General features: G+C 37.8%; 2 long non-coding RNA genes and 1 pseudogene across 3 annotated transcripts; 1 reads left to right on the top strand and 2 right to left on the bottom strand.

The window, feature by feature from the left end:
* Window positions 1-308: 308 nt before the first annotated feature.
* On the bottom strand, window positions 309-2558 carry LOC112167479. 2 transcript variants are annotated; one of them, XR_005800529.1, is made up of 4 exons: window positions 1844-2557; window positions 1316-1501; window positions 1038-1099; window positions 317-946 (listed from the first exon to the last, which is right to left on the bottom strand). It is a non-coding gene; the product is annotated as an uncharacterized LOC112167479 (long non-coding RNA). The 2 variants fall into 2 exon arrangements; XR_002923788.2 differs by having other exon boundaries at window positions 309-946; window positions 1316-2558.
* A 10276-nt stretch (window positions 2559-12834) lies between these two features.
* Window positions 12835-18456, top strand: LOC112202901. Its single transcript, XR_002937604.2, has 11 exons — window positions 12835-13574; window positions 13791-13831; window positions 14303-14352; window positions 14943-15010; window positions 15128-15257; window positions 15781-15878; window positions 16162-16204; window positions 16548-16591; window positions 16898-17097; window positions 17459-17851; window positions 18249-18456. It is a non-coding gene; the product is annotated as an uncharacterized LOC112202901 (long non-coding RNA).
* A 2263-nt stretch (window positions 18457-20719) lies between these two features.
* On the bottom strand, window positions 20720-20832 carry LOC112168502 (annotated as a pseudogene).
* Between the last annotated feature and the right edge of the window lie 3317 nt (window positions 20833-24149).

The raw sequence follows: 24149 nt of genomic DNA, 5'->3' as shown, positions 1-24149 counted from the left end.
CGGGTCCTGTCATGATAAGTTCCTTGTGTAATAAAGCAATACCTCTAGTGCAAAAAAACATCACATGTCAAAGAAAGTGATTGCAATCACCAAGGAAGAGGTCACAATCACTTTCTTTGACAACCTGCAAAACAGTATGTAAGCCCTGCAAAACCCCCAGTTCACATAACTGAACTAATTAACCTTCTTATTAACCACTGAGATAGTGTTTAACCAAATTTAAAATTGAGCTTCTTAGAGTTTCAATAATTTCTTTCTTCTTAATAATTTTTTACCATCAAATTAAAGGAAAACTACAAAAGTAGAAATATTCCTTAACCATCTCCCAATGAACTGTTTTATGATTCTTTCTTTCCTTTTGAGCATCAAAATATTAATGGCACTGCATCATGAAGAGCTCAGTAAGAACATAGTAAGCTAGTGATCTAACCACTAATGAAACAAAAAGAAACCACAAAAGGAGGAAAAAATGCCTTGGAATTTTTCCTAGCAATCATTGACAATCTTCATCAGAACATTTTTAGTATCAACTCGAACTTGCCAACAACTTCTACTACAACCATATATGTCTACAATGTATTCAAAGGTTCAGTCCAATCTAAAGACTTATCCGTGAAAATCTTTCTGAATCATTCCCTTTGGTAAAATGTAAATTTGAACATATTAATTGTGCATATATATAGAGATAGGAAAGAAAGAAGAAACCTTTGCAAATGCTATAGTGAGTCACCTTGCAGCATTGAATATTTCAGAAAACCACATTATCTGCTTGATCAACATATACAAGGAGTAGAACAAAAAAAAATTTCAAATTTCACAGTTAACAATCTTCAGCAGGCCCAGAGTTAAAGAGTATATTGAAAAACTTACACCTCTACAACTAACAAGATCCATTATCGTCCCGTTTACTAATGCACCAATCATTTCTTCAATCGTCATTGTTGAACTGAAAATTGAGTACTGAATTGATCAAAAGAAAGTCCATCAAATGCAAAAAGAACATAAAAAGCAAAAAAGCCGAAAATACTAGTACTTACTGCTACAACAGTAAGGCCCAGTCTTCCGCAATTCCTGATTCAACATATGATGAGTATCATATCTACAAAACATTGTTATTACGCTTTAGGACTAATGCACAAACAAATTGTAATTTACACTATTGTACTCCTAACTTGGTGTGTGTCACATTTATCCTATACCAACAACTTGATGCAGCAGAGCATACTTATCAGTACACTAACTCTCCTTTCATCCTAACATATGGTAATATTTGGCAGAAAATGCAGAATTTGAAATGTCAATGAGTATGACTTACAGCGCAGCCATAGCCGAAGGAAACACAGAGAGCGACCAATTTGCTCAGAACCACAACACCTGAAGCTCCATTGATATTGGACTTTATTATTGGAATCAAACAGTGAATTAAAGGGCTTACATACTGTTTTGCAGGTTGTCAAAGAAAGTGAATTAAAGCGCATCTTTCACCTCCCAACCTCCTCCTCTGCCACCACCAATGACAAAGTGTACAACAATCACAAAGTCAATTATATACAAGCACAATCCGTCTACCAAAAAACATGAAAGAGTAAAATTTTGCACTTGCTTGCACAAAAGTACTGAAATAGAAACCAGTAAATTGAATAGTGACACAGAGAAACTAAAGCTGCAATGTAAAATTTTGATTTATCTCAACTTAGAAATTAACGGAAATAATTATTGTTCCTGTCGGATAACAAAGCCGAACCACACCCAGACCACCTCTACAACCCGGCCTGAAGGCCCCATCAAAGTTCACTTTGTGCCTATCAGATGGTGGGCAGACCCATTTGACCCTATTACGTACCTTAGCAAATGTCATAATAGGATTGACCAATTGATACTCCTCCAAGAAGCTAGTGCACCAGCTAACCACATTTACTGGATCGAAACCCCCTCCCCCCCTTCCATACTAATTTGTTCCTCTCAACCCATAACGCCTACAAAGAGACAAAGAACAAATCCACCTGTGCTTTGGGGAGTCGCTGAAGCAACTCCATCAGCCACTCACCTGATATAAGCCCACAGTGAGTCGGTGATCCCTTGTTCTTAAGCTCAAAGGACTATGCAACCAAAAGCAGCTCACCACCGGGAAATTCTTAAACAAATGCACAGCTACAGACTCCACCTCCATACTACAGAAAGGGCAGGTAGGATCCGGTAGGTTCACCCTCTTAGCTAGGAGTTGTCTAGTGGGAAGAAAATTTCGAAGTAGCTTCCATATGAAACTCCTCACCTTGGGCGGAACCCAAGCCTTCCAAACCAGCTTCCAGAGCTTATCATCAATCCTGCCCCGACCCCACGATGAAGAGACTTGCAGCAGATGGGACGACCTCGTCGTTCTTGCCACGTGATAGCCGCTTCGAACACTGTAAAGACCAGATTTAGTTATGAGAATTGGTGTTTTAAGTGTATTAGCATTGTTAATTATTGAAAATGAAAATGAAACGCCAGTTCCATGACTGATTGCTTTCCAAGACTCATTTTCATTTTCATTTTCAATAATTGAAGTCAATTGTAGTTTGATTAATCACTAATCTGGTTTGTGACTCTTTATAACTTTACAGTCTCCACCATGAGATAGGCTACAGTACCCTCCCGTATCCCATACCTTTTATTTTTATTTTTTTTAATATATAACAATTTAATATGATGGTAACCTGATGAATCGGTCATCAGGTTACCCATTCAAATTTTGACACATGACAATTTTTAAAAAGAATATTACCAATTTAACAACATATTTGTCATCAATTTGTAATATTGTCTATATACCTGTAAATATTGTCCTAAATGGAGTAAATACCAAAATGTTTACCCCAATTACACAATCGAGAACTATATTAAGTGAATGAGGATACATGTTCTATTTGGTATAAATATGAAGATTTACCGCTTGTACAACACATTTATTGTCAATTTTGTAAAATAGTTCATAAATTAGTATATGTTATCTTAGACCTTGTAATTACCACAAACAGGACATTTATTACAATATTTTTAAGGGTGCGGCTATTGTCACCCTACCATTTTCTTTGTTCACCCTACTTTCTCATTACACCCTACATTTTAATTTCAATTATTAAATTTACTTATCTAACCCATTTCTCTTTCCAAAAATATCCTTATGACATATCCAATTGAAAAATATTTTTAACGAAAATCTCTCATTTAATTTATACCAATAAAAAAACTAAAATATATTAAAATTTCCTAATAAAACCATAATCTATTTCAAAAAATTAAATCATAATCTAATTTACTTTTATTTTTAATTTTTAATTTTTTTTTGAATTTCAGTGTTCTCTATTTCAATCCATATAAAAAGATTAGTACGTTTCTTAAAAAAAAAAAAAGATTAGTAAGTCTAGAACTATGAGCAATGAAGATGAGATTGATTTTTTTTTTTTTGTGTTTTAAATTTTTACTTTCGGTGTTCACAAATGGTATTACAAAGATTTTGATAAAGTTAACACTAATGGTTATGTGAATTGACTAATGAATTAACGATGATGAGGCAACAAAAAGACAAAAAAAAAAGTAATAAATTCAAATTTGGGTGGAGAAGATAAAGATTAATGTTATCCAATGAGAAATTAAGTAATCTTTGTATTTAATTAATTACTTATGTATTTATTTTTCCTCACATATTTGGATTTTAGAAAATTAGTGTACTTATTAGTCATTTTGCACTTGAATAATATAGTCTTTCAATAATTCAAATATTTGTAGGGTGAACTAAGAAAATGGTAGGGTGGCAATAGCCGCGTCATATTTTTAATCATTTGTCCTTATATTCGTAATAAGCGTTGTCAGAGATGTAATTATTTTCTCAATAAGAAAGATTACACAAGATACCACCCAATTACACATTCGAGAACTCTATTACGTGAATGAGGACACATGCTTTATTTGGTATGAAATACGAATACCACTTGTATAAACATTTGTCGTCAATTTTGTAAAATAGTTCATACATTAGTATATGTTGTCTTAGACCTTGTAATTACCACAAACAGGACATTTATTACAATATTTTTGATCATTTGTCCTTATATTTGTAATAAGCATTGTCAGATATGTAATTATCTTCTCAATAAGAAAGATTACACAAGGTACCACCCAATTACACATTCGAGAACTCTATTGCGTGAATGATGACACATGCTCTATTTGGTATGAAATATGAAGATTTATCACTTGTACAACACATTTGTCGTCAATTTTGTAAAATAGTTCATAAACTGGTATATGTTGTCTTAGACCTTGTAATTACCACAAACAGGACATTTATTACAATATTTTTGATCATTTATCCTTATATTCGTAATAATTGCTATCAATGATGTAATTATTTTCTCAATGAGGAACATTACACAAGGTACCACCCAATTACACAGTTGAGAGCTCTATTATGTGAATGAGGATACATGCTCTATTAATTTAGTCTCAAATATGAAGATTTACCACCCAAAACAACACATTCGTTTTTAATTTTATAAAATGATTCATAAACTTGTAAATGTGATCCTAGACCTTGTAATTACCAAAAAGATGACATTTTTTACAACATTTTTCGTCATTTATCCAATTTTTTTTTTATTAATATGATCGTACGTATATGAAATAAGTACCATAATAGAATTAAATTTCCACATCTATAAGGTAACATATTGTCATCATATAAGTAATTATTTGATTTAATGATAAATTACTCAAAACAGACCTCAGTTATAATTGATTAAGGAAAGTACTAATGATGTACTTAATTAGTAATAAGAGACTCATTATTTTTTTATTTTTTAGAGAAAAAAGATTCTATAATTAATTACTAATGATTTGGTTAAGGGGTAAACAGGTTACCAACCTTTTAAATATTCAAGGCCATTATATATATTATTAATCCAATGATCTAAAATATTTAAAAAAATGGTTGTATAGCAAACAGCCCAGCACCTTAGAATTTTCCCTCCACCATAACCAGATCCATAGAGAAGGTATTTACAGTAGCTAGAAACAGTGGGGGAAATACCCTATCATTTAAAAGAAGGTGATCGGATGATGAAATAGAAGAGTACGGGCCAAGCGTACAAGAACTTAATTGCAACCCCGACCCTCTTCCATCTCTTGACTTTGCAGTGGACGAACCTTGACAACCACTTTGAGTCAACAAAACTAGCTTGCTAGCTAGATCAGGACCCAAGTCCATCAGCTGGCTTCAAGACCGCGATGATAAACTAGCCTCATATAGAAGCAGTTAGACTGTTATTGGAAGAGTTGTAAACTAATTCAGTGATGGAGTCCAACGCAAGAAATTGCAAGAAACTGAGGTGTTGATAAAAGAAATCAAGTTTTCTAATTTCAGTGATAAGATACAGGATTGAATATCCTCCTGGTCAAGGATAATGATATGCCTTGATAATAATCTTCTCAAATTAGGGTTTATGTTACTAATTTTATAAGAGCAAAACAGCTATACAAGAAGTCAAGAGTTAATCCATAAGAAATCAGGGGGTTTTCTGCATTAATCTTTGATAGTTTCTTTCTCCGGCAACATCTAGAGACCTCGCTCTATCGATCAAATCAGGTAATAATGCAACGAATTATTAAAAAACATAATCATTAATAAAATAATGAAATAATATATACATGAAGTCATTGGATAATCCAAGTTGGATGTACATCTGAATATGTAGTTAATTCAAGAAATAATAATAACTAACATGTTGCTAAACATTCTTGAGCAGAAGGCTTAAGGTCTCCGATGTATTTGGTGTACTGCGTTATTAAGCAGCGCAAGCGAGTAGTTACAACACCAGCCTCAAAGTCCTCCAAACAGATAGCAGACAACCTCTCAAATATCTCTTTCTCCAACTTCTCCACGGTCGAAAGAATCGGTCTGACCTTTTTATATATGTCCACATTAATAGAAACTTCACAAGACTGCTGCTCGGTTGCAAAGACCACTTCATATATCTTGGCAATAATACTTGGCTGCTCATGTTCCGGAACACCCATGCTTCTTAGAACCTTAACGATCATCGAATAAGATTGTGTACTGCTACGAGGGAAAGTAATGACTTGTTCATCTTTGTGGTTAACCACTCCTCCTTCACAAATACCATGTTCTTCAGTCAAAAAGATTTGGTATGGCTTGTGGAGATTGAATTGGATCCGAAATGCATTACAGGTTGGTGGAAACTCGAACAACTTGATGGGTTCGCTTATTGTAAAGAACTCAATTTCGCTGCATCGGCGTTGGTGTCTATCTTTCGTCGCAGACTCGATTTGGCCACGATAGTAATGGGGGCGGAGCAGGTGTTTGTCATTTTTTGACATTCTTGAAAGTTCTTTCAAACTGGCAATTTTCCAAATAAGTATACCGTAATTGTTTAGGGAAGCACTGAGGCGTATATATACACGCAGATATAGGCAAGAGTTTCGCAATTCTACTTGGACATGGATTTCTCTTCCTATGCTTCTTCCTCACGTATTAATATTTGAAAACAAAATGCATATGGAATTCCTGTCCTACTTCGAAGTACGTATGTCATGCGGATCTCTATTCTAATTACACTATTTCTTGGATCTGAACCCTAGTTGGTGCTCTGATGGCAATCGAGTATATATGGTTATATACGCTACAGACACGCCATCTAATCGAGTATATATGGTTATCTGCGTACTGTAGGGTTGCTGGCATTGGGTTTTTACGCGGTTTATTAGATGAGGTGACAAGCATGACACTAGGGTTTGTGTTCGCTAGAGGTTATATCATATTACAAAGACAAGGGTTTATATTTATTTTTATTAATTGTTTGAAACTTATACAGTTATACTGATTGAAACTTCTAGATATTCGATCGACATACTGGCTACGATTAAAACTTTACGGCCGAGAAATTACTCCTATAACACGGCGTTTCATTTTCTCGGGGCCTTAGACTTAATTCCAAATTAAGATGTGACAATGCCGTAGCATGAAGATTGAAGAACGCCAGTGCAACAACACACCAACACGCCATGAACATGATCTTTCAGGACCGGATCCGGAGGAATCCTCGGACTGGTACATCAACAATGTTGTACATGTGGTCAAGAGTCTGCCAAGAAATGAGATCAGTTAGATCTTCTATAGGCCGACATTCACAAAATTGCGAACACATCAGCTGAATATAAATCCACATAACTGCACTTTCAGCATGGGGTCTCAACGCAGCTTCTTAAGATTACTGCTCGTGCATCTAGGAGTTAAAGTCGGAAAGAAGATCAATATATACCCATCCAAAGTGAGTGGATTTCTTTTGACAATAAGGAAAAATCTTCTCCAATGCCAGTTGCATTAATTGATATTCAGACAGTACGTGGGTACCCGGTGTTATCACAAGAACCAATGAGAATTGGTGTTTTAACAATTCTTTTGTTAATTATTGAAAATGGAGAATAGTCATTTTGGTCACTCAACTATGATTTACTCTACACTTTGGTCATTCAAGTTTCAAATATATCACATTAATTTGGTCACTTAAGTATTACACTGTCATTCACAAAAGTCACTTTGTTGTGAGAAAAAATGCCCCTTGGGTGACTTTTGTGAATGACAGTGTAATACTTGAGTGACCAAAGTGTCGAATGAGTCATAGTTGAGCAACCATTTGTAGAATTCTCCCTATTGAAAATGAAAATGAAACGCCAGTTCCAAAACTGATTGCATTCCAAGACTCATTTTCTTTTTCAATATTAATTGGAGTCAATTGTAGTTTGATTAATCATTAATCTGATTTGGCACTCTTTATAACTTTACGTCTCCACCATGACCAAATCCATAGACAGAGGGCCTTTACAGTAGCTGGAAACAGTGGGGGAAATACCCTCTCATTTAAAAGAAGGTGATCAGATAATGAGATGATGAAATAGAGGAGTATGGCCAAGCGTACAAGAACTTGCAACCCCAAGCCTCTTCCATCTCTTGACTTTGCAGTGGACGAACCTTAATTGGCAATCACTTTGAGTCAACAAAACTAGCCTGCTAGATCAGGACCCAAATCCATAAGCTGGCTTCAAGACCGTGATGATAAATTAGCCTCATATAGAAGCAGGTAGACAGTTGGAAGAGTTCAAAACTAATTCGGTGGAGAGTCCAAGCCTATAAATTGCAAGAAACCGAGGTGTTGATAAAAGAAATCAAGTTTTTTAATTTTTGTGATAAGATATAGGATTGAATATCCTCCTCGTCAAGGATAATGCCTTGATAATAATCTTCAATTCCCTAAACCCTAAAAACAGCTATACAAGAACTAACCCTTAAGAAATCAGGGGGTTTTCTGCATTCTTTGATCGTTTCTCTCCGGCAACATCGAGTGACCTCGTTCCATCAATCAAATCAGGTAATAATGCAAAGAATTATAAAGAAACATAATCATTCATAAAATAATGAAATACCAATACTTGAAGTCATTGGATTATGCATCCAATTTGGATGTACATCCCAATATTTTAATTCAGGAAATAATAATTTAACATATTGATAAACATTCTTGAGCGGAGTAGTTACAACACCAGCCTCAAAGTCCTCCAAGCAAATAGCACACGACCTCTCAAATATCTCTTTCCCCAACTTCTCCATAGCCGATATTTTAGTTTCAGGAATCGGTTTGAGCTCTTTATAGATGTCCGCATTAATAGAAACTTTACAAGACTGCTGCTCGGTTGCAAAGACCACTTCATATATCTTGGCAATAATAGTTGGCTGCTCATGTTCCGGAATACCCATGCTTCTAAGAACCTTAACGATCATCGAATAAGATTTGTTACTGCTTCGAGGAAACGTAATGACTTGTTCATATTTGTGGTTAACCACTCCTCCTTCACGAATACCTTGTTCATCAGTCAAAATGTTTTGGGATGAGTTGTGGAGATTGAATTGGATCCGAAACACATTATAGCTCGGCGGAGACTCGTAGAACATGATGGGTTTGCTTATTGTAAAGCACTCAATTTCGCTGCATCGACGTTGGTGTCTTTCTTTCGTCGCAGTACGTACCGGAGTTTGACATACTTGAAGTTTTAGTGATGTAATTGTCTAGGGAATCACACGGGATTATATATAGGAATGGAAATCCTAGTTCATTTACGACATGGATTCATCATTTTTGTTTGAGCCCAAAAGTAATTTTGGCAAGATTATTTAGTGGATTTAGCACAGCGGGCCGATACCTGCGGCCCAAAAATAAGTCTGCTTGGGTTTGGGTTACAGCTTCGCCCATACCGTAATCCATAAGGAAAACGAAATCTTATTGGAGTCAAGTAGCAGAGATTGAATAGGAAACTTCAATCGATAATCCTTCTATAGCAAGGAACAGTCGTAAATACTAGGTTTCAAGGATGAAAGGAGAGGTCTCTCAAATCAATCAATCCTAGCGATTACAAAGCCTCCCCGGAGCAAACCTTCAACCTCGTTGAAACCCGGTGACTGCGCGCCAGTCCTAGTCTCCCCGCGAGCAGACTGTCAGCATCACCACATCAACCCGGCGACCGTACTTCCAGTCCTAGTCTCTCCGCAAGCCGACTGCCAGTACCATTGCCACCAATACGACCTGCGAAGCAAGGGTGACGCCCTCACAACCCAGCGAAGCTAAAGTCACGCTTTAGCAAAACCCGTGCTTTCTCCAAACTTCCCAGTGATTGCTCTGCTCAGCCTACAATGTTGAGTATCGATTCAGTGACGTGAAGAGATTACACCCAAAGTCCTTATCCGTAAGGCAAGAAGTCCTTTCTAGAAAGGCTAGAGAAGAACCTTGTGGCGAGGTTGGTGCTCTCCTCGCCCACAAGCGCTTGAAGAAGAAGTCAGGTCAAGGGACTCCCCCGACGACTGCACCCCACAGTGCTGGCACGCCCGCACACTCGCGCTCAAAAGAGACAGTTTGCACTCCAACTGGTTTTGGAGCCAAACATTTTGGCACGCCCAGTGGGACAGCAATAGTGTCTCTTCGTGAACGTAGCCATTGGGAAGTCGAGCGAAAACCCTTACCAAAAGGTTTACGCTAACTGCTCAAGACACAAGACCTCCAGTTACAGACCGCACTCTCGCGCGGACTGTCGTGGTCTTTCTGAAGAACAAGTGACTCAACTATTTTCTCATCTTGCCCACTCATCTGACATGTCAACCGAACGGGGAGAAAATCACCCGGCCGCTACTGAGGGTCAGAATGTCACTACCAATCAGGCCAGCGAGCCTGTTATCACTACCGCTGTCTCCAATACAGCGGAAAGTGGAGGAAGGGAGGCTTTCGTCGCGAAGCCTATTCCAGAAGGAGCGACCTCAGAGGTGAGGTTCGCGATCATCATGGAGAACATTGAAAATCATCGCAAGAAGATAGCCGCTGATTTTGAAAGGGAAACCGCGAAAACAGACCGGCTCATAGCGAACTAGACCAGCGCATTACCCGACATGTAGAAGATACTAAGCAACAAATCGCACAATCAGAAAGTGCAGTAAGGGCTCATGCCACGGGTATTGCTGGTGAGCAGAATCAGTGCCAAAAAGAGATCATGGAGGCCATCACGAATCAAACCAAGCAGACCGCGTCAGATATGGCAGGTCTTCACAAGGATGGCCGGTGCTAACCTCGCAACCGAGGTGGTCATGCAAAGAGCCGAACTGAACCAGGCACGAGAAGTATTGAACAAAGCTTTAGGGGATCCTAATGTTATCCTCTGCTCCCTTGGCCAGCCGTCTGGTTCGAGCAAGTACGTGCCGCCGAATCAGCGAAAAAAGGTTAGCAGCAATGCCGCTACACCTTCCCCAACTGTCACTGCTACACAACTGAAGAGTAAAGAGCAAGCTTTGGTTATCGGCGGCGGCAAAGATGCTACCCCGTCAGGCGGACAGACCACCAGGCAGAAGCATCAGGCGTCAAAAGTTGGTGGAATCGCGTCCGGCTCTACCACCTTTGTTCAATATGACAGCGACGGGGCAGAAAACGTATACCAAGAACTGCCAGGAAGTTATTATGGTATTGACCAGGCTGGTAACCCGATTAAGATAACAGCCTTGACAAAAGAGATGCCCATACCAGCAGTAACTCTTCAGCAACTAGCTACAACCCACGTTGTACATGTAGGAGAAGGGACAGGGGCTCTGAACCAAGCAATACCCTTATAGGCTGCTCGCCATACTGTGGCAACACCCCCTCCTCCGCCTCCGGGTCCAGAGTATGTAAGACGTGAAGAGGTAGAGGAGATGATCAGGCTGGCTAATCCTAGGACCCAAGTGGATGGGGTCTATGAGGGACCTTTCCCGCCGCTTGTAATGCTCGCGCCCTTTCCTAGGGGTTATAAAAATATCATATTTTCTACTTTTTCAGGGGAAGACACCGAGAATGAGGCTACCCATCTAGCCAGGTTCAGGGTAATATGCGGCTGATTACACGCATTTATATACGTATAATTATATCTAAAACACTAGAATTAACCTAATCCTTATGTCAATTATTATGTAATTAATCCACTTTTATTTATTTTGTAGAAAATTAGCGGAGTTGCGGAACCGAGAAAAAATTGTGCAAAATTGAAGTAAATTGACATTTTCCGACAAAAGATTGAAAAGTCAATATTGGTCAACTCAAAGGTGGATGCGGAAGACTACCCCAAGATTTAATTATCTATTTGCATTTGCTTGAAGATTGGAGGAAGAAACAATCTTAATTAATCATTAATTTTGCATGCCTAATTAACCAATGTTTAATTAACCATGCATGCCTAAGCCTTTTGCATGTGCAAGCAATTAAACATTGTTTGCTTAATTGGCTTGTGCCAATTACAGGGCTGCACGTGTTCAACCATCCAAACCTAATCATTTTTTTTCCACCACGCAAAAATGGAGGCCTGGGATCTTCTCTTCCTTCTTTGAGCAATCACAGCCACACATTATCAAATATACTCTCCTCTCTCTTTGAGATATTGAGACCCAGACCCCATTCCTCTATACTCTCTGACCTCAGACACAAAACAGCGGCATACCCCATTTTTTCCTTCCTCTCTTCAACAACACCGCAACTCACCCACTCTCCCATTTCACTCACTCTTCCACATTAAATTATTGGGCTATTCTCAAATTTCATCAAGAAAGATCATCAAGACCTTAATTTCATCTTGGGTAGTTAGGAGGATTCAAGCTAGCTTAGTTTTCTTTACTTTTTAGTATTGTTGAAATTAAGCAAAGCTTATCCTCTCTCTTCTCATCTATTTTAATTGTACATGGTTTTGATGTTAAATCTTGTTTTAATTATGAGTGAGTAGTTTAATTTTGGGAGTTAGGGTTGTGAAGCCCTAACTCATCTTGTATAAATATTGATGCTTTAATTTTAATAAATGCAATTTTCATTGTGTATGCTTTAAATCCGAATGTATTGGTCCTTAGAAGCATGTTTCTAGGCTTTGTCACCCTTTGAAATTATGTTGTGGGCAATTGTGATGAATAGATTGATAAATTGACACTTTGTTAATCTTGTGGCATCTAGGATTTAAGTGTAGTAATCATTAGCTAGCTTAATTATTGCTAATTAAGCTTGCTTGGGTCTCTATTCACTATGCCAAAAAAGCTATCAGACAACAGAGTTCAGACGACAGAATGGTCATTTTCTGTCGTCTGAGTGTTTCAGACTAAACTCAGACGACACATAAATTAAATGTGTTGTCTGAATACAATGAGAAACCATGCTTGTTTCATTTTGAAGATATGGTCAGACTCAGACGACACTTAAATGTCGTCTGAAAAGATGAAAATTTTCTATATTGAACCCTAGCAAAAATTTCAGACTTCCCTCCAACAAGTTTTAGGCTTTTCCCTCTCAAATGCCCAAACCCTATAGCTGAATAGTCAATAGAGTGATATTCAAACAACACAGTTAAGAAATTGTGTTGTCTGAATAAGGTAAGTTATATTTTTTTTCCTTTTCTTTTTGGCTTAGTTGCCAAATACTTCGTGTTTTTTCCATGGCTCTTCTCTTTCTCTTTTCCCATCTCTGCTCGTTCGCTCTCCCATTCTCTTTCTCTCCTTTACCAACAAAATCCCCTTTCTCTTTGTCTCCATCTCTCCCATAAATTTCTTTCTCAAAACCCTGCAGCCTCCCCAGATTCTCTTCGAATCCCTACCCTTCATCCAGAGGTTCAGGGCCAAGACCAGTGTAGTCAAGTACCACGGCGACGCCATGAAAGAGAACACCGTCCAGGCCATGGACGGCCTTACCTCTACATCGCCTCCGCCTCTTCTTCTTCCTCTTCCTGCTTAACCCTCCGTTCAGATCCAGTCCCCGGAAGGCTTTTCTCTCAAAGACAATGTTTTTTTAATTTGGGCTTTTAGGGTTCTTCTGGTTTTGGGGTTTTTCTGGTTCGATTTTGCTCATGATTTTTATTTTTGCAGAATTGGTTAGAGAGGTAGTGCTAGTTTGGTTCCTCTTTGACTCGCTTTCAGAACATGACAGGCTTCCTTCTTTAACAATGACCTCCTAATTTTGGATGCCTTCGTGATTCATAAGGTAATATGAAAGCAATTTGCAATACTAATTTGATTCAATTTCTCTCTAGGGCGAGTATTACACCCGGGAAAGTGTTGATTGTATTGGCCGGAAGTTTTAAGGGAAAGAGAGTTGTTTCTCTTAAGCAGCTTTTATCTGGCTTGCTTATTGTTACTGGTCAGCTTCACTTCCATTTTCTCTTACAAAAATATTGAGTTGTGTGATTTGATGTTGCAGGTATCAGGTTTAGTCTTGTGTCGTATAACATTTTGGCTCAGGTATGAGAGTCGCTGACTACATTTTTTTCTCTCATTTAATTTCTCTTTTTTTTTTTCTTTTAGTTAATGGTTTTGGTGTTTGTTTATATGATTGGTATTGCATGAATAACAATCCATGTAATTCAGAAAGCACTTACTTTTTGGCTGAATGGAAGTTATCATTGTGATGAATATTTAGGTTTCTGTAGGATTTACCATCTAGTTCGCAAAAGTAATAATCTATACACCAAAGCATTGGCTTTATTGTACATGATATGGTGGATTTGTATAACAAAACTCTGATGAATTTGTTTATGTTCTCTCCTACTCATTCCTGCTGAACTGTTGTGTCTTTGTGATGTAGATTTGGTTTTATTCCACTGAATTTAGTAGTTATGTTATTTTCTATTATACTATAGTTCATTTTGATGCGTAGCTATTGTAATCCTTTGTCTAACAGTTTATCTATTAATACTCTATGTATGTGTGTAGGCGTATGTGAAGAGCTCCTTGTTTCCCCACTCTCCATCTTCTTGTCTCAAGTATGAATCATAACTTCAGTTTTTCCTTTTACTTTTTTGTGTCTTTTTGGTGAACTAATTGCTTCAATAGTTGTCATATATTGATATTTATTTTGGGTATCAAAAGAATTGTTAGCTTATATGATATCTGCTTGTTTCATTAAATTAGCATGATGTAGCTTGAATTGGCTTATATGTATTTGGTCTCAAAATCTTTAATCTGGTCTGGAAAGTACTAAAAGAACTCGTTCCAAAAACTCTGACATTGAAGATAACTCCTCCACCTCAAACCCCAATTCACAACTCAATATGGAGCTCAAAACCTCTGCCAAATGTGCAGTTTTTACCTTATGGTTATCTGATGAATTGTGCAGCTGAGTGAAACTGATTTCAACGTGACATTACATGTAATATTAGTTAACTTGAGTTGTAGTTATACATTGCACATAATCAACCCTATGCCCCTGCAATAATAAGTGAGACCTATTATAAGGTAGAAAGTTGGGTTCAATTTCTTGTATATAACACCTGGTCTGTGTTTTTGCCTACCCACTTGTAATGCCAAATTACTGTGTTTCCCTACTACATGGTGTTAATTATGCTTACCATAGGTGGAAAGCCCGCTCACAGGCAATTTTGAGTGTTCTCAAGAACCTTGGAGTCGACTCTCTGCCTACAGGTTTTCTTTCTTTTCTTTTCTTATTTTCTGCATAAGTTACCTCCCTCTTTCCTCGTAATGTCAGCATGTTTGGAGTTTCAAAATCTTAATTTTCTGATTAAGATAAATCCTTACTAGGAAGTTGATGAGTATGAGAGCTTTTACAAAGGAAATATGGAGAGCAGTGGTTATTCCAGTACCTACATTCAGAGAAGTGAGCAAAAGCGTGACGGATGTGGAATTTTCGATAAGCATAAGTGCATAACGTGTATGTGAAAATTGATTTCTTTTCCAATTTGAGATGCATTTTATATACTGATCAACTAGAAACCACTGTACAGTAAATGCTCACTTGGAAATTTATTATCATCTCTAATTGAGTAAATTGATACTCCAAGAAAAACAAGAAATTTTGAGTAGATCCTTCATATTTGATAGCACCAACTGAGAGTTAACTACAAAAGGCTGATTCAAAAGAAAGAGGGTTAAAAACTAGTGGTGTAGGTTTAAAAGAGTAAAAGAAGTAGGTTCAGTAAAACAAATGTCAAGTCCTATTCACCCGCTCTAGAACACACGTAAAGTGCTACATGATATTAGAGAGTTGAGAATTTGTTTAGTTATCTGAAATGTCAAAACTTATTGCATTTTTATGTTTTGAACTTCTAGATGTTACATTACCTATTCAAAATAAGACCAACTTATTTTGATTTTCATCTTTTTAATTATTGGTGATGCTTTTGTTTTTGTTCTGAGTTAATGTTTTTGCGATTCTTTCTTCTTCTCATGATTAGAGTGCGGATTTGGGCAAATCTGGGTGTCTTTATCAGTTTATGTTTGTGGATCTTGGAGCCCAACACTGCAATAGCGGCTGCAATATTTGAATTAAAAGGTAATCTCGGTATGTAGGTTCTTATGTTTTTTAGATTTTGGCTTCTACGTTTTATGGCTTGAATGAGTGCGATAACTTTGAGAAAGTTCAAAGCCTATTGAAAACCTTTGTGTGCAATGGATGTTGCAGACAGATAAACGTAAGATTTAGAAAGTGTTATGGTATTATGGTCACTGCTTTCTGTATTATGGTATTTCTGCTCACTTTCATTTGGTAAGGTGGGTCTTCCTGTCTACTTTGGCTTGGTTTGTAATTTATGTTTGTTCTTATGTTGCTTTTGCAGGAAATGTTTGAGTATCGTAGCGGAAAGCATTGTTAACTTTTAGGTATGGCTGTTGCGATTTTGTTGTTTTATATGAGTTTCTTTGTGAAATTAGCAATAGAATTTTTAAGTCTACAATCTTTATCAAGGAGATTGTATGCGAGCATGGATTTTTGGTTGGGTTCAATCTTCTATTTTAGGGTTTTTTTCTAGAAATTGATTTGGGGTTTCCTAAAATTCCATTTAGTTGTTAGGTGTCTTTCTTTGATTTGGGTTGGGGGATATTGAAATAGATTAAGGTGTTCGGGTTTTGTCTTGGTAGTGAAATTTGTTGTTTTTGAATTTATGGATTTGGTGCTGTGGTTTATGAATTCAAGGATTCAGATTTGTGTTGTTGCTTGTTATAGCATTGCTGAATTGGATGGAAGAAAGAATGCATCCCTTTAATCAGGTAAATGCTCAGATCCTTGTATGCAAATCACTTTTTCTTGCTTCGTTTCATCTGTGTTTTGTAACACCTTAAAGTAAGGCTTCATTAGTTATTCATCATTGACTTATATATCAAATCACTGCAATAACTAGACCAATTACAATTCTTGCATGCTGATTGAGACCCTGCATGCCCTTCATTCCAGAGCCAGGCACGTAACAGAAGTTTAAGATCATCTACTTGTCATTGTTTCACTTATAAACGTCATCACTTGCATATGCAATAACACCATCTCTGTTTCATCAACATTGTTTTCTTTGCATTTAGGGCCTCTTCAAAGAAACTAAGACCAATGAGATGTGTCTTAGAATTTGCTCTAGAAGTAAAGATGTTGTGGAGCCTATCATAAAGCCTGAGCGGTACATTAAATGCAGCGATATGGGAAATGAAGCTCTCAATGCTGTCGCTGATGATGAAAATAGGAAGCTGGAGATTATCCCAAGACAGTATACTGCTGAATGGAAGAGGTGCTCATTTTTTCCTTATTGTGCTGTATGAAATTTCTAGTTTATATGCATTGCCAAGAACGTAAAGGATTTGAACCAGTTTACAATGACTTTAGTTGTAATCCTAGTATCTAGAGGTCTCTACAATCTACCTTTAGTTGTAATCCTTTTACCATGAGAAAGGAGGAATTGCAGATGTATTTAGGGTTTTTTTCATGCACCTTGTGTGTCCAATTTTTATATTGCATTAAGTTTGTTCTTGTTCTAACTTCAGTTGTTATTCTTTATTTGAGTGCCTTTTTTGTTTTAGGGGATATTTACTCAAAAAATGGAAATGTGAACATGTTTACTTGTTTACTTGTTTTGCTCTCTATAATTACAGATGACTTCGTAACATTAGTGATTGGTGTGTCTCGAGGCAACTTTGGTGGAGTCACCGTGTTCTGGCACGGTATGTTGTTTTTTAGGGTGATAACAACGAAGAATTTGGAAAAAAATTTGAGCGATGGGTGGTTGCAGGAAGTGAGGAAGAGGCTCAAGCATTGGCTGATCAAAAATATGAGGGAAAGAAGTTTCGATTAGAACAGGACTCAGATGTGCTTGACAGGTGGTTTTCGTCTGGTCTTTTCCCATTGTCGGTATTGGGCTGGCCGGATTAAGAACTTTTTATCCAAATTCAGTTGTTGAAACTGGGCACGATATTCTGTTTTTCTGGGTTGCTGATCGTATGGTGATGCTTGGAAATATATTGGGCGGTAATGTTCCCTTTACTAAGGTGAGCAAGTTTTTTACATATTTTTTTTAATTTTCTATCTTTTGTTGTAGATGCCGCGAAGTCAAATGCTCCTTAAGGTGTTAGACATTTTGTTTGTAACTATGTGATAGTTTCTCAACTATAAAACTTCCTAACTGCTATTTATATTTCTTTTTCTCTATAAAAGCTAGCTATAAGAAGAAGAGAGGTTATGGAGATAGGCAAGTGGGTCTCTATATATTAAGTTGATAGATCGGCTTGTAAGCTTTGATTTATACACAATCCTAAGTATATGCGCATTTTCTGATATGTGTATCATTATTAAAAGTTTTGATTTTGATTATTGAAGTGGTTGTGGACTTTGGTTGTTCTTCTTCAGGTATGGTGATATAACTAAATGGTTCTTTCTATTTTGCAGATGATTGCCCCTCAACCACAGAAGTAGTCCCACACTGGCCCCCTTATTCAAAGACTTTTTCACCGTGAATTTTGTTTTTTGGCAAAGCATGTGAAGATGTTTGGGGATTCATTTGAATGTACTAACTGCAGTTAGAACAAAGTTTTCTTTTTAGCCCTAATTCAACTTTCTTTTGCTGAGTTCATTTTTTGGATGTATGTATAGCTGCAGTAACAGATTAATCAACTATTGGTATTTTTATGAATGGATTCCATATTTGATGAATGCATTGGGTAGTTTCCAGATTTACATAGTTGTGGCACAATGAGAATACAAATATGTCATCTGAATTAGAAAGCAACAACAAAATGAAATCCAAATATGTTGTTCGACATATCTAAGAACAACATAAACAAGGAAAATATGTTGTTACTTGTGCATTCAAACAACAAAAAATTGTCATCTGAAATAAAAAGCAACAACAAAATAAAATCCAAATATGTTGTTGGACATATTTAAGAACAACATAAACAAGAAAAAATATGTTGTTACATGTGCACTCAAACATGTAAATGTTATTGTAGGCTACTAACGACGATAGATCAATGTAATCTAAACTGAATACTAATGACAGTTAACTGTTATTGGAATGTGAATAAAACAACACTAAAATGTTATTATATGTCCATTCAGACAACAGATAAGATTTCATATCTTCTACTTTGGAGCATTCAAACCACATTTTCTGTCTTTGGAATAAGCATTAGATCATAGAAATTACAAGGAACTGTTATTTGTTTTCAGATCACATCACATTTATCTGTCGTTTGAATTCACTAGCCTCATGTCTCGATTTCATCAGACAACAGAAGACCTAACAAATTTATGTCGTCTGATAAATAAGACGACAGAGGAAATCTGTCGTCTGATGCCCCAAGAGACGGCACCGTACTAGACAACAGAAATTTTTTTAATCAGACGACAGATATCCTCTGTTGTCTGATTGCTTTTCTGGCATAGTGATTATCTTGCACTCTAGGCCTCTCATTTTAGATATTGCGGCCTTAACCGGCGTAATGCCTAAGTTAGAGAGTTGATTGTGGCCCTAACCGGCATAATCGATACACCAAAAGGATAATTGGTTTAGTAGCCTTGACCGGTACTAAATACGGGACTTAACATATAGGAAATGCATGCATTTGTGAAATTGACATCGATATTTGCCAGAGAGTTAGTGTGAATCACCCGACACTCCCATGTTCCCATTAATTTGAAATCCGAATTTTAATTCCTTGCTTGATAATTAGTTGTTTGCTTTTATTTTAGTTTGCATTTAATTTAGTTAATTCCCAATTCAAAACTCCCAAACAAAATTCTACCTTCCATTGTGCATAACGCATTTGGGCTACAAGTTAGTGGCTTTGATTAGGTTTGGTGTGAGCTAAGCTGAGCATTGCCGAGGCTTGGTGCCTTGTGAATATTATTTTACTTCTTTTTATTTTTATTTTTCATTGTATGCTTTTGAGTCACTCTAGCGCCAATTACCTCGGTTAGGTCCAACACCTAATCCCCGAGGTACGATAATCAAGATTTTAATACTTCCCTTATTTGACAACGATTCGTACGCTTGCGAGAGTTTATGAATCAAGTCAATGGCGCCGTTGCCGGGGATTAGGGTCTTCGGATCTTAATCCCTTGGTAATTTGCATTTAGGGTCACTTTTAGCATACTTTTATTTTTATTTTTATTTTTATCTTTATCTCTTGTTTCTTTGTTTAGTTGTTATTTATTTTATTTTTTTTTCATTTCTTCGGTTAGTTTAGTCAAATTTAGTACTACTTGTGTTTCATTCTCTTTTTACCCCTCTAATTACTTGTGAATTTTTCATGAGTTGAATTGGTGCTTATTTTGCTTATATTTTTGTTATTGAGATACTCGATTTCTTATTGGTTTTCCGTAGGTATATGAGCGACACTCTACTACCTATCAATTTGGGAAGTGGTCGTGCTTTGCAAAGACTACCTAGAGGAAGGTCAACAAGGAGAGTTAGGAGACCAAGACATCGCTCTCAAGCACCTTCTAGGTCTCCTAATCGAGTAGTAGATATGGGTGACGAGCGTCAAGGACCACAAGATGAGGAGGAGATTCCGTTGAGCCATTGTTCATGTCCTAGCATTGTAAATGCTCCATCTTGCATTGTGCTTCCTCCGACAAATGCCAACTTTGAGATCAAGCCTAACATGTTGTCTATTCTACCTACTTTCCATGGCATGGCTAGTGAGAGGCCTTATGATCATATAATTGAGTTTGATGCCATATGTTCCACTATGCACTTGGGAGGATTAACTTTGGAGGGTTTGAAGCTTCGATTATTCCCATTTTCTTTGAAAGATCAAGCACGCACTTGGTTTCATAAGCTCAAGCCTAGATCCATTCTCTCTTGGGCCGATATGCAAAGATTGTTCTTGAATGCATATTATCCCCATCATCAGACTACTTATATGCGGGATAGCTTGACCAAGTTCTTTCAAGAGGATAATGAGACTTTTTATGATGCATGGGAGCGCTTCAAGGATATTGAGTTAGGTTGCCCTCATCATGGACTCACCAAGTGGCTTCTTTGCGAATCTTTCTATAATGGGTTGATTATTGATGATAGAAGGAGATTGGATAATGCATCGGGTGGAAATTTTCTAAAGAAAGGTCCTAATGCCGCTTGGGATATTTGTGAGAAAATGGCTACCCAATCCAGTCAATGGGATAATCATCAAAGGAGAAGAGGGGGTAGAGATGATGGCATATCTAGAGGCCGAGATTCACATGCATATGGTACTAGAGGCCGAGTTGATATGGAGCCTCGTGGTAGAGGTGTGTATGATGTTTCTCATATTGATAAAGATGATGGAGTTATGAATTCCAAACTTGAGAGGCTCGAAGCAAAGATTGACATGAAATTTGAGATGCCTCTTCAAGCGCAAAAGGGTAGTGGTTCGTCTTCTTCACATGTCAAGAGTGTTGCTTCTTCACATCTTTGCTTGATTTGTGAGTCTCCTCATCATTCTACTCATGATTGTCACTTGGCTTCACAATTTCCGGAATTTGTTGAGGAGCAAGTTAGAGCTATTAATTCTTATCAAAGGCCACCAAGAAATGATCCTTATTCTACTACATATAATCCGGGTTGGCCTAATCACCCAAATTTCTCATGGAGAGATGGTGGAGGGTCCTCTAATGCACACCAAGGTGGTTCTCACTCTTATGGAGGGAGTCAAGGCCCCAATTCTTCATCTTTTAGTCCCCACGGCCATGGAAACACACAATTTGGTGGACAAAATCATTATGGGCAGCAAGCATCTACTTACAATTCTCAAGGCCAAGGGCCATCTTTTGGTGCTACACATGCTTATGGAGGAGCCCCACATGATACTCAAGGGTTTGATCAAAGTTCCCATTCATTTGGAGGTGCCAATCCTACACAAAATGCTCCTCCCGGATTTCAAAATAGGCAAGCACCACAACCGGAACCAAAGAAGTCTCATATGGATGATATATTGGCCGCCCTAGCCCAAAGTCATACTTCTCTTACACAAAGCCAAGCGAAGACCGATCAAACTCTTAATATTCTTGCTCAAGGTCAAAGCTCACTTGCACAATGTGTGGGAAAATTAGAGGTCCAAATGGGACAGTTAGCTAAAGAGCTTGGAGCACGTCCACATGGTGCATTACCTACACAACCGGATCAAAATCCGAGACATGAGCAAGCTAAGGCTATTACTACACTTCGAAGTGGGAGGGTTTATGAAAATAAGGTACGCATGCCTAAATCTTCTAACTCCCCTTTGAATGTGCATGATGACATGTATGCTCCCACTTACCCCACATCACATTCTTATGATACACATATTTCCACCCCTATACATGATTCCCATTCTTCACTTTCATATTCTAATGATGATGATCATGTGTTAGTAGAAAATTGCATTGATAGTGATGATGATAATTTGTTGCATTCATATGGAGCTAAGGGGGAAGAAAATGTACCTCTTGGCCATGTTGCTAATGATAATATGCATATGCATCGTACTTTTATTTCAAAGGAGGATGGGAACCGAGGGGAAGAAAATGTACCCCTGGGAATTGGAGTGGGTGATATGACTTTGTATACAAAAGGAAGAAATAAGGGGGTGGATAAGGAAGCCGGGGAGGAAGAAAATGTACTTCCCGGAGATGCATAAGGAAGGAAGACCTCTTTATCTCATTCTACATCTTCAAAGTCTCAAGCTTCTAATTCTTCATCCGCACCACCTAAGCATGTGCATTTTGGCCCCACTACTCATTTATCATCACCTAGGGATCTACATCAAGGGGGGAGGAATAAGGCGGAAGCTACTTCATCTACTTCTATTGATACACATGGTTCATCCTCAGGTTTGAGTTCTAATGGTTCACCACCTATTTCGTCATCTAGTGAGCATCGGGAACAACATCAAGGGGGAAGTAATAAGGAGGAAGACTATTCTCATGTACCTTTGGATTCTAGGGATAGGAGTGGACCGATCCATTCTACACTAGGCGAGGCCTTGAGGGCTAAGAACCCTAGTGGGATGGTTACCACCCTTAGGGGTTCAAGGGGGAGTTTCACTTTTTCTCCACCTCTTGATTTGAACTCATCGGAGCCTAGACTTCCCTATCCATAAGTTAAGAGGGCTCAAGATCAAAAGAAGCGGAAGGAGACACAAAAGTAAGAGTTCATTGAGCTATTCAAGTCTGTTAACATCAATATCCCATTACTTGATGCCATCAAGCAAGTCCCGGCCTATGCAAAATGCTTGAAGGACATGTGCACTAATAAGAGAAAGTTTGTGGAGAATGAAGATATATACCTAAGTGAGCAAGTATCGGCCGTACTTCAAAGGAGGTTGCCTCCTAAGCTTAGTGACCCCGGATCTTTTACTATTCCATGCACCATTGGGTCACGAAACTTTGATCGAGCATTATTGGACTTGGGGGCTAGTATCAACCTTATGCCATATGATTTGTACAAGACTTTGTCATCAGAGCCAATTAAGCCTTTGAAAATTAAGCTTAAGATGGCGGATAGGAGAATTAAGTACCCTCGTGGAGTGGTGGAGGATGTTCTTGTCAAGGTAGATGAGCTTTATGTGCCGACTGATTTTGTTGTACTTGATATGGACTCTCCTTCTTGTGATGATGATGATGATGAGTTACCCATTATTTTCGGTAGAGCTTTTATGGTGACTGCTGGGGTGAAGATTGATGTTCAAAAGGGTCTACTCACCATGACAGTCTTTGACACTACCATTGGATTTCGTATTTTTGATGCTATGAGGAGTCCATTATATCATCTTGATGAGTGCTTCCAGATTGATGTTATGGATGATATTGTTGGGAAGAACTTTATTGAGCATTCATCGACTGATTACATGGAGACTTGCATTGCTCAAGGTGGTACTAAATTTGAGAGTGAGGAGCATGTTGAGGCTATTGCACACTTAGAGGCATTGACACCATATTTGCCTAGACGTGTTCCACCAGTTTTACCTTTGCCACCTTCTACTACACCACCGATTCCTTCATATGAGACCCCACCAGAATTGGAGTTGAAGACTTTACCTTCGACTTTGAGATATGCATTTCTAGGGGAGGAGAGCACATTACCGGTTATTATCTCGTCGAAGTTGAGTAAAGTTGAGGAAGATAAGCTTCTAAGGGTGTTACGTGAGCATAAGAGAGCTATTGGTTGGACCATTGCCGATATCAAAGGCATTAGTCCATCCAAGTGTCAGCATCACATTTACTTGGAGGAGGGGTGTAAGCCCACACGAGAGGCTCAGAGGAGGTTAAATCCTCCTATGATGGAGGTAGTGAAGAAGGAGATTATTAAGCTTCTGGATGTTGGAG

This window comes from Rosa chinensis, chromosome 5 (genome assembly GCF_002994745.2).
Source record: "Rosa chinensis cultivar Old Blush chromosome 5, RchiOBHm-V2, whole genome shotgun sequence".
Classification (NCBI taxonomy): domain Eukaryota; kingdom Viridiplantae; phylum Streptophyta; class Magnoliopsida; order Rosales; family Rosaceae; genus Rosa; species Rosa chinensis.
Note: the sequence above shows the minus strand (reverse complement) of the source record. Positions and strands in the feature narration are given on the sequence as shown.